Consider the following 8294-nt stretch of genomic DNA (forward strand, 5'->3'; position numbering starts at 1 on the left):
CATTCGACTCTTAGAAGCTTTTTATTTTTTTCCTTAGCTTTGTCTGTTTCCCAGTAGGCAACCAAATCTTTGTAGAAATCATCAAGGATCCAATATGGTTGCTTACCTCTTTCTTTCACTCGGCTAATCATATCTATCAGCTTTGTTGCCACACATTTGCAGAACATCTTTCTCACCTCAGATTCAATCAAATGATTCCAAGAGAACTTGCTCTGAGAATGTATTATAAGAGAAAAGTTAGAGTGCTATAAATTAAACTAACACTATATGGCATAAGTATTTCAATAGTCATAGCAAACATAAAACAAGAAAATATATAGTCACGGTTTTATTATATACCTTAAATGTGTACCACCAATCCACCATCGATCTTTTACATGTTGTGGTGTACTTGACCAATTCCGATACGGGCCATGAAAATAAGATCGAATGATTGTTCTTATATCATTAGTGTAACTAAAATTTTAACGTGACGTTAATATATAAAATATATATATGTTTCTTTTTACCACAATGATCCATTCACTTTGGAAGGATTAAGAACACCTAAGACATTCATTGGTTGGGCTGCTCTTTGATTATGACCCTCATTTGCCATCTGGAGAGGAGTTGCTTTTAAAGAAATACCTGCAGAAGTTTACTGAATTATTAACAGCACCGTAGCTATATATATATATATATATGAAAACAATAAAATCTAAACCTCTTGATATTGGATATATCCATATCTTTTTAGCATAATATTCTCTAAACAAACTAAAGTCAAGCGGTAAATGAAACATAAAGCGGGAACAACATTTCACTAAAAAGTACTAGTAGTTGCAAACTCATTCCGCGTGAAGCATTTAATAAATTTTCAATTGAAAAACAAAAATATAGAACTTTAATATGAAACTAGAATAATTTACGTGTGGGTTCCATATACGCTGAATAAAAGCGATACATAATGTTCAATTAATCACTAAAGCAGTAGGCAGTAGCTGATTTTAAGTTCTTAAGCAGTAGGAACAGTTGGTAATAATCAAGATGTCAAGGTAAGAAAACTAAAGAATAAAAAGAGGATTTGTCATCTCCTCATTGCAGTTTCACGTCTTGACGTCTTGACTTCTTCATGTCTTGACGTCTCAGCAGTCTGAATTGTCTTCTGTTCATTGAGAATCTTGAGATACTTCATCATCTTGTTCCGAGTTTAGTTCCTCATTAAGAACATCATGCAGGTTGACAAACTGTTTTTGTTTGTCAGCTAAACCATCGACTGTGATAAATGGATCAGCCACAATAATTGTATTATCACTCTCGTATTGTAATGACTCGGATCCAATTCCTCAGTGCATATAATTTTTCCTCTTGGTTGCATCTTCATTGTAACTGTTCTTTTGGCTTAGACGAGGATATGGTATAAAACATACCTGGTCTGCTTGGCTAGCAAAAATAAACTGATCATATTTGCCGTATCGTCTAGATCGATTAACATCAACGATCCCATATTTGTTTATGCGTACACCTTTATCCGTTGTTGAGTCATACCAAATTTTTTTTTTTTGATAAAGACCTTGGACCTATCTTTATGTGTTGAAGGAAAAATAAAAAGAACAGATAAAAATAACGCTTATAAATTTTTTTTTCATATAGCATAGTTTTTTTTTGTCAACATTGCTATAGCATAGTTATTTTATAATTATCGTTGACAGAATATGTAAATATTGATTATTTTGTCTAATTTCCTTTTTTTTTAATATGAATAGGTAACCATAGCATATTAGACCAAAACAAAATAAAATTCATACCACAAAACTGTTAACAAATCTCAAGAATGTGAAACTTTAAAATATAGTGTACATATTTAAATATACAATATAAATATATATTATATATTTCTTGTAATTAATATGCGAAAACCATTCATTTTTTCTATAAAAATTTATAATAAAAATGTAATTACTGTCACAATTTTTTGCCACATATTTTTAAAAATTTTCTTTGCAAATTAGCAATGACTCAAAAGTGTTGCATGTTTCTTTCAAAATTCGCAAGATGTTTGTTTATGTTGCCAAAGGTTGCAATTTAGTAAAAAAAACATGGAACGTCTGTTATAGTTGTTATTTTGCAATAAATTTGTAATAAAACTGTAACAAATATTCATTATTGCAAAAATATTGCAATAATCATAGCAAATTATCAACAAAAATGGACGTTACAAGTTTTCCGTTGCAATAGAGCTATTTTCTTGTAGTGTGCTTGGATCATGCAGTCAAGTTGAATTTAGTTATTATAATAAATATTGTTTACAGAAACATGAATTCATATAGAAGTTGGAAGAAGACACTATTATTATTATTTTTTTTAATTATTAATTTTCTCTTTGCTGCAAAAAAATAACATTTTTTTTACTAAAACAATAATTATCTTTATTTTGATCCAAAAAATTAAATATTATTTTGTATATGACTTACGAATTGTGATAGTTATTAATATAAGCACATTTTCATATTATTCAAATTTTAAAAAAGTACATTTTATTTTGAATCAAATTTAACATTTTATTCAAAAAAATAATAATATAAGCACAATTACGTATTATTATACACATACATAGAAGATAAACACATATCTATAATTGACTTGAGGATGATTGTAGAAACATTTCTGAGACCATCACTTCTGCCCACATATCCCGCCGCTACTATTTGTATTGGAAATTTTATAGGAAACAAATAACTGTTTATAGGTCCCATCAGGTCAAACAATTACGTACTAAGAAATGAAAACATGACTTACCTTACCACAACTTCAATAAGATGAGACCTTCGGGATTTAAGAACTAAAGGAAGTTCGGACTGAAGATTACGGAGGATGAAACCACATTCCGTGCTTGTTCGCCAGGTTCTAGAAGATACACCACATGTGTATAACCATTTATCCTATAATCCAATTGATCAAATCAAAAGATAACAAAATCTTGATGAACCAGCATCAATGCAGAGGATGATGAATACAAAGATGGAACAAATGAAATCTTGGTAAAGTTGATCATCAAAATCAGGAAGAGTAGCTTCTTCTTGTATAGATTATTGGAGTCGCTGTAAAACTCCACTTGGGTGCTGGAAAAAGGAGCAAAGGCCGAGGTACCAACAACTTCAGTAATGACAGCATTTGCTCCTTGTTGGAGATAAGTTATGTTGTTGGCATTTTCACCGTGAAACAGAGCTTGTCTCTCCTGACTTCCATCAAAGTTTTTTGCAATCCTAGCATTTGCAGGTTCACTGCAACGTTGTTGAAATAATTGACCCAGTTACAACCATCACAATATGTTCCGGACACAAAGCATTCACAGTAAATGAAAAGATACATCAGAATGCAAGTTTACAGAGTTTTAAAAGTTAAACTGAACCAGAATCCGTAGGAACGGCAGGAGATAAAAGGAAATTATGACCGTAGAGATGAATGGGAAGAATTACAGTTTCAAGCAGCGTGAGTGTTTACAATTGCAATGTTTTTTTTCTTTTGAGAGGTTTCAACGTTTCAACTTTCATCTCTACCTTTCACAATAGGCGTTGTTGTACATTTTGGAGATTCCAGCTTTCTGACCAAAAAGAAAACAAAGGCAAAATTAAATGAAAAAGAGTTCAAATTCAAAAATCTTTGAGGTGATAGTAATATCAAAGTGAATAAGAGATTTCTAAGAAGCATTAGTCTTTGGACAGAAACTAACAAAACTTAGTTTCAAGAAACAGTTTTAAAAGGTTGAAGATTCAACCATTTCGATCATCTTTAATCAAACATCTGCAAATCCAATTGCTAAAAAATTGATTTTTCTTCATAACAATTTAAACATGTCTGGAAGAGGCAAGAACGTTGCAGTGGTGAGGGTAATGGGGATATTCATTCCTACTTATACGAGTTCGATTTCAAGAGCGAAGAAAAGATTGTGGTGTATTAAATGTTACTTAATGGGATGGATGCGCCTTAAGCTTTAAAGTGTGCTCTTAAAGAGAAAACGTTAATTCTAAGGGAGGCGTTACAGTGGAAGCTTCAGGAAAGGAGGGGGAAGAAAGGGACGCGAGAAGAAGAAGAGGATGGATGGGTGCTAGGGTTTAGTTGGACCACGATACAGTATATCATCATAAAGCCTAAACTCTTCTTTAAAAACATTGCTTTCAGTACAATTAAGTGGCCCATCAAGAGATTTCATAGAAACGAAAGCAGCGTGTTTTGTTCAGAAAGAGATGTTGATGTGTCGACATTTGCCCCTACCTCTCTGATGACGTGGACGCAGGAGGAGAGACTCAAGGCAACTTTAATGTATAAGATGTATTATGCATACACATGCTTATAAAAATGAATTAAAGTATATGATCAAATTTAATAAATATGTATACATGCTTTTGCACAAATTTGAGCTATGTATATGCTATCATTAGTAAAAGAGTTTACGAACGTTTTGATGAAAAATTAAATTATGTAAAGACATTTCGGATTCTTCTATTCTGCTAAATATCACACACCTAGAGTAATAATGCAATGTATTAAAGTACTTAACAAAAATATTTGCGAAAAAATACATCAAACCTAGATAACTTTTTCATTGTTATGATTGATTCTATAGTTGTGAGGATGCCACTAAACATATTTAGCTAAGTGGACAGTTGAGGTACTTAATCATTTTCCATATCAAACTTGAAAACAAAAATTAGAAGAAAGAAAAGTCTCATAACCAGAATGACGTTTTAATCTACTTGAATGATTCTTCTTTTAGAACAACTTGAATGATTCTTTCATCATGCATAATTAATCATAGCCATTAATATCTCTAAAGCCGTTGTCAAAAAAAAAAAAAAATCTCTAAAGCCTATCTCCAACTAATATTTACGTATGAATTACGCCAAGTTGTACATCTCAAACATATGTACATGTTCTAAGAAGATATCTGTAATCAAGTGGTAGTAGTCTAATGACAATTTTTTAAGCTTTGGTGTGTATCTACATTAATCACGGATTCGATTCTTTTTAGGAACTAAATTATCACTATTTGGCCAGTCTGGACTTGGGATTCGGCCCAAATGGTTTACATGATGGGCCGTAACAGATGATCGGTCCAACCCCTGGTATTAGTCGGAAGGTATTTCAAACTCGGATCAGACAGTATGATACGCTCTCGGGCTAGTCCACTCTGTAGCACTAAATGCGTTCTTTCCAGGACTGACCGGATAAGCCGATAAAGCTTATCAAAAAAAAAAAATCTATAAAAACTTAGGATCTCAAATATTACAATATAAATTCATAGCTTGTAAGTGCTTAATAGTTTTGTTTGATTATATTTGATGTTTTGAATTTTAGTGATGATGAATCATTCTTTTTTTTTTGTCACAATGATGAATCATTACAGTGAGAAAAATGATATATTTTGTATATCAGTATATGTACATATTTACAATTAAACAATAAAAATGGACAGTGCTGAGATTTTTGGTGCAAACTTTGCCACGCCGGGAACCCTGGACTCACTTCTAGGACTAGACATTGTGTGTTACACAAGATGTCTTTTGTTTTTCATGCTTTGCAAGCAAACTAAACACCACGTGTGCTTTTAAGCATTATACATACATTCATATATATAGGCTCTTATTGATGGTGACAGAAGACGATCGTATTGATTAAACTAATGACGATTTCGACTAAAAATCTACAAATTAGACTGATTAGTCTCATGCATGATAACTACTTCAATAGAATGTAGAGTGCGTGTGGTGGTGGTGGATGATATGAACTTTGAATTTCCCACATCCGAAGCAGTGGTGGATTTTTTTCTTCTTTTTCCTAGTGGGTGTTGACTACATTAGATAATCTCCATTTTCCTTGTAAATTCTTCGTTTTGGACATATTTTGTGAGAATAAAAATAAAAGTTTAAAAAGTTTTTTTTTTTGAAAAATAAAAGTTTTAAAAGTTACAGAAATGGTTGAAACGAATATTCTATAGATTTCTACCGATATGAATCATTACAAATGCTTTGAATATTTTTATATAAATCCCTATAGGCCTTATACTTGTTGAGCCGCTTTTTGGTTCACTCTATAGAAGATAACATGTGTAATGTAACAATATTGTAATAAATATATATGAGCAAACATATAAATAAATATATATATATATATATATATATATATATATTTAACTCCTAGTGGTCTTATTCCGGTTTGGCTATCCAGATTACCTCAAATTTGCTGCAAAAAAAAACTCCTAGTGTTCCTTTAACTTGTATATTTTGGTGTTTTCACAAATTAATAAAAATTATTTGTTATCAAACCTAACCTTTAAAATTAATTTTGATAAAGATATACATCGAAATGAATTAAGTTGATATATAACCTAGAAGTACGAGTATTATGTATTTTAATAACCGTAGAGATTCCAAATATTTTTTAGGTCTAAAGACTAATCCAATGAAATTTTACATCCGAACATACAACTAATCCATTAATATGGCACAGTTAGATGATCAAGAAAAATCGAATCCAGTAGTTCCAGCTGGAGCCTTTTAAAAGAACATTATCTAATATTTTATACTTTTGGGGATCTGATGGTGAGAAATCAAAACTGAAAGTCATACAAAAACCATTCCGACGAATCTGATAAATCTTTTTTTATTGTTTTTTTTGCCGTCTAATAGTTTTTATTAAGGGACAAAGCCCAAAAGGAGTGCCCACATGCATTACCAAAAAAACCCAAACACAAAGGGATAAAAAACTAAATGGGTTTTGAGCCCAACCCACGAAACCGACCGCTTCACCGATCGCATCTAAACCAAACCGGTCCACCAATCACCACGTGTCCCGCAAGAGAGTATGGACGCCACGTGTCACCTGGTCACTACATCGTGACCCAAACGCCAAGACATCACCGGAGAAGACGAAACAACCACAAGTTTCGCCGGAACAAACCGGAGTCTGAGACCTCCTCACCCATCTTTCCGCCTGGACTCTTTCCAATGGAAAGCGTCATCGAGACTATCCCGAGATCTCATCTAGAGCCACCGGCAAACACCACCCGATCTACGAAGTCACCATAGATTAAACGCCTACAATCAATCCTCCATCGCCGTCATACCAACATGCGGCACAAATTTCAAATCGAGAGGCCGAGTAGCGATTGAGACACAGATTCATGGATCGGCAAAGAACAAAGATACCCAAGCTCAAAGCCGGCGATAGCGATGCTGAGTAAGCCACCGCTTCCCGGAATCATAAGCCGGCGACGCAGAGCAGAGAAATTTGATAAATCACTATTGCAGATTGAAAATTAATTAGTATTTGACACCATAAGTATTTTAGTGGTCCAAAAATATGCATGGTTACAATTATTTTATTCGACTCGCAGGAAAGGAAAATCTATATTATAATAGATCAGTTTTTGCTCACTCCTCAGCGCGCCACGTCATCGTTTTGTGGGCCCCACTTTTAAAAAGTGAAAAAAAAGTGTCAAGCCTATGGCTCGAACCCATGTTATTAAGATATAAACACCAACATTTATACCACTAAGCTAACTGATACCTTTGTACATTGATGGCCGAACCTAATATATATTTATGGAGGTCGGAAGTCATTGCTTCTTCGGCTTCCTCTGAGGGTCGGGCCTACAAGTGTGTTATGGGTTTCATTTTTAAATGGGATTCATCACGTTATATGAAAAAAGCTTAAGTTTGCAACAATTATGGTTTTCCTATACTGTAAACTGTTGTAATTTAATATGGGTTCTTTTCATCATTGTCTCAAACAAGTCTGAGTTACAGAGTTGCGCCGTGTGTATGTTCGTAATCTATTTTTTCACCGGTGAACTCTTCATGTCTCCATCTTAAATCGGTTGATCATAAATGTTCCTGATTTGTAGCCCCTCTGTAAACCATATATATATATGATTCTCATCTTTGATGAACTCAATCTGCATCTCCACAAAACTCATTGATTCCTCTTAGCTTTAACCATCTTTTAGAAAATGTTTCTCTCTGCCTCTCCAGTTCGTCAAAACGGCGTCCCGGCGTCCGTCACTCAACCTTCGAGTCTCTCCGTCTTGGTCTTAGTAGTCAGAGCATAGCCTCTGGCTTCCTCCGCTTCTGGGATTCCCTGAACTTCAAGAAAGACAGGGAGTTTGTGGGAATCACGGTTCTTTTCCTCGATGAAAAGGTAAGTTAATCTTCGATATATCACCCTTATTTAACATAATTGTTTTAATTTATTTCCTGATTCTTTGTTGGATAATACTATTTGCAGATTCCGTGATTCATGGGTTTACTCCCGTC

Source organism: Brassica oleracea, chromosome C3, assembly GCF_000695525.1.
Source record: "Brassica oleracea var. oleracea cultivar TO1000 chromosome C3, BOL, whole genome shotgun sequence".
NCBI lineage: Eukaryota > Viridiplantae > Streptophyta > Magnoliopsida > Brassicales > Brassicaceae > Brassica > Brassica oleracea.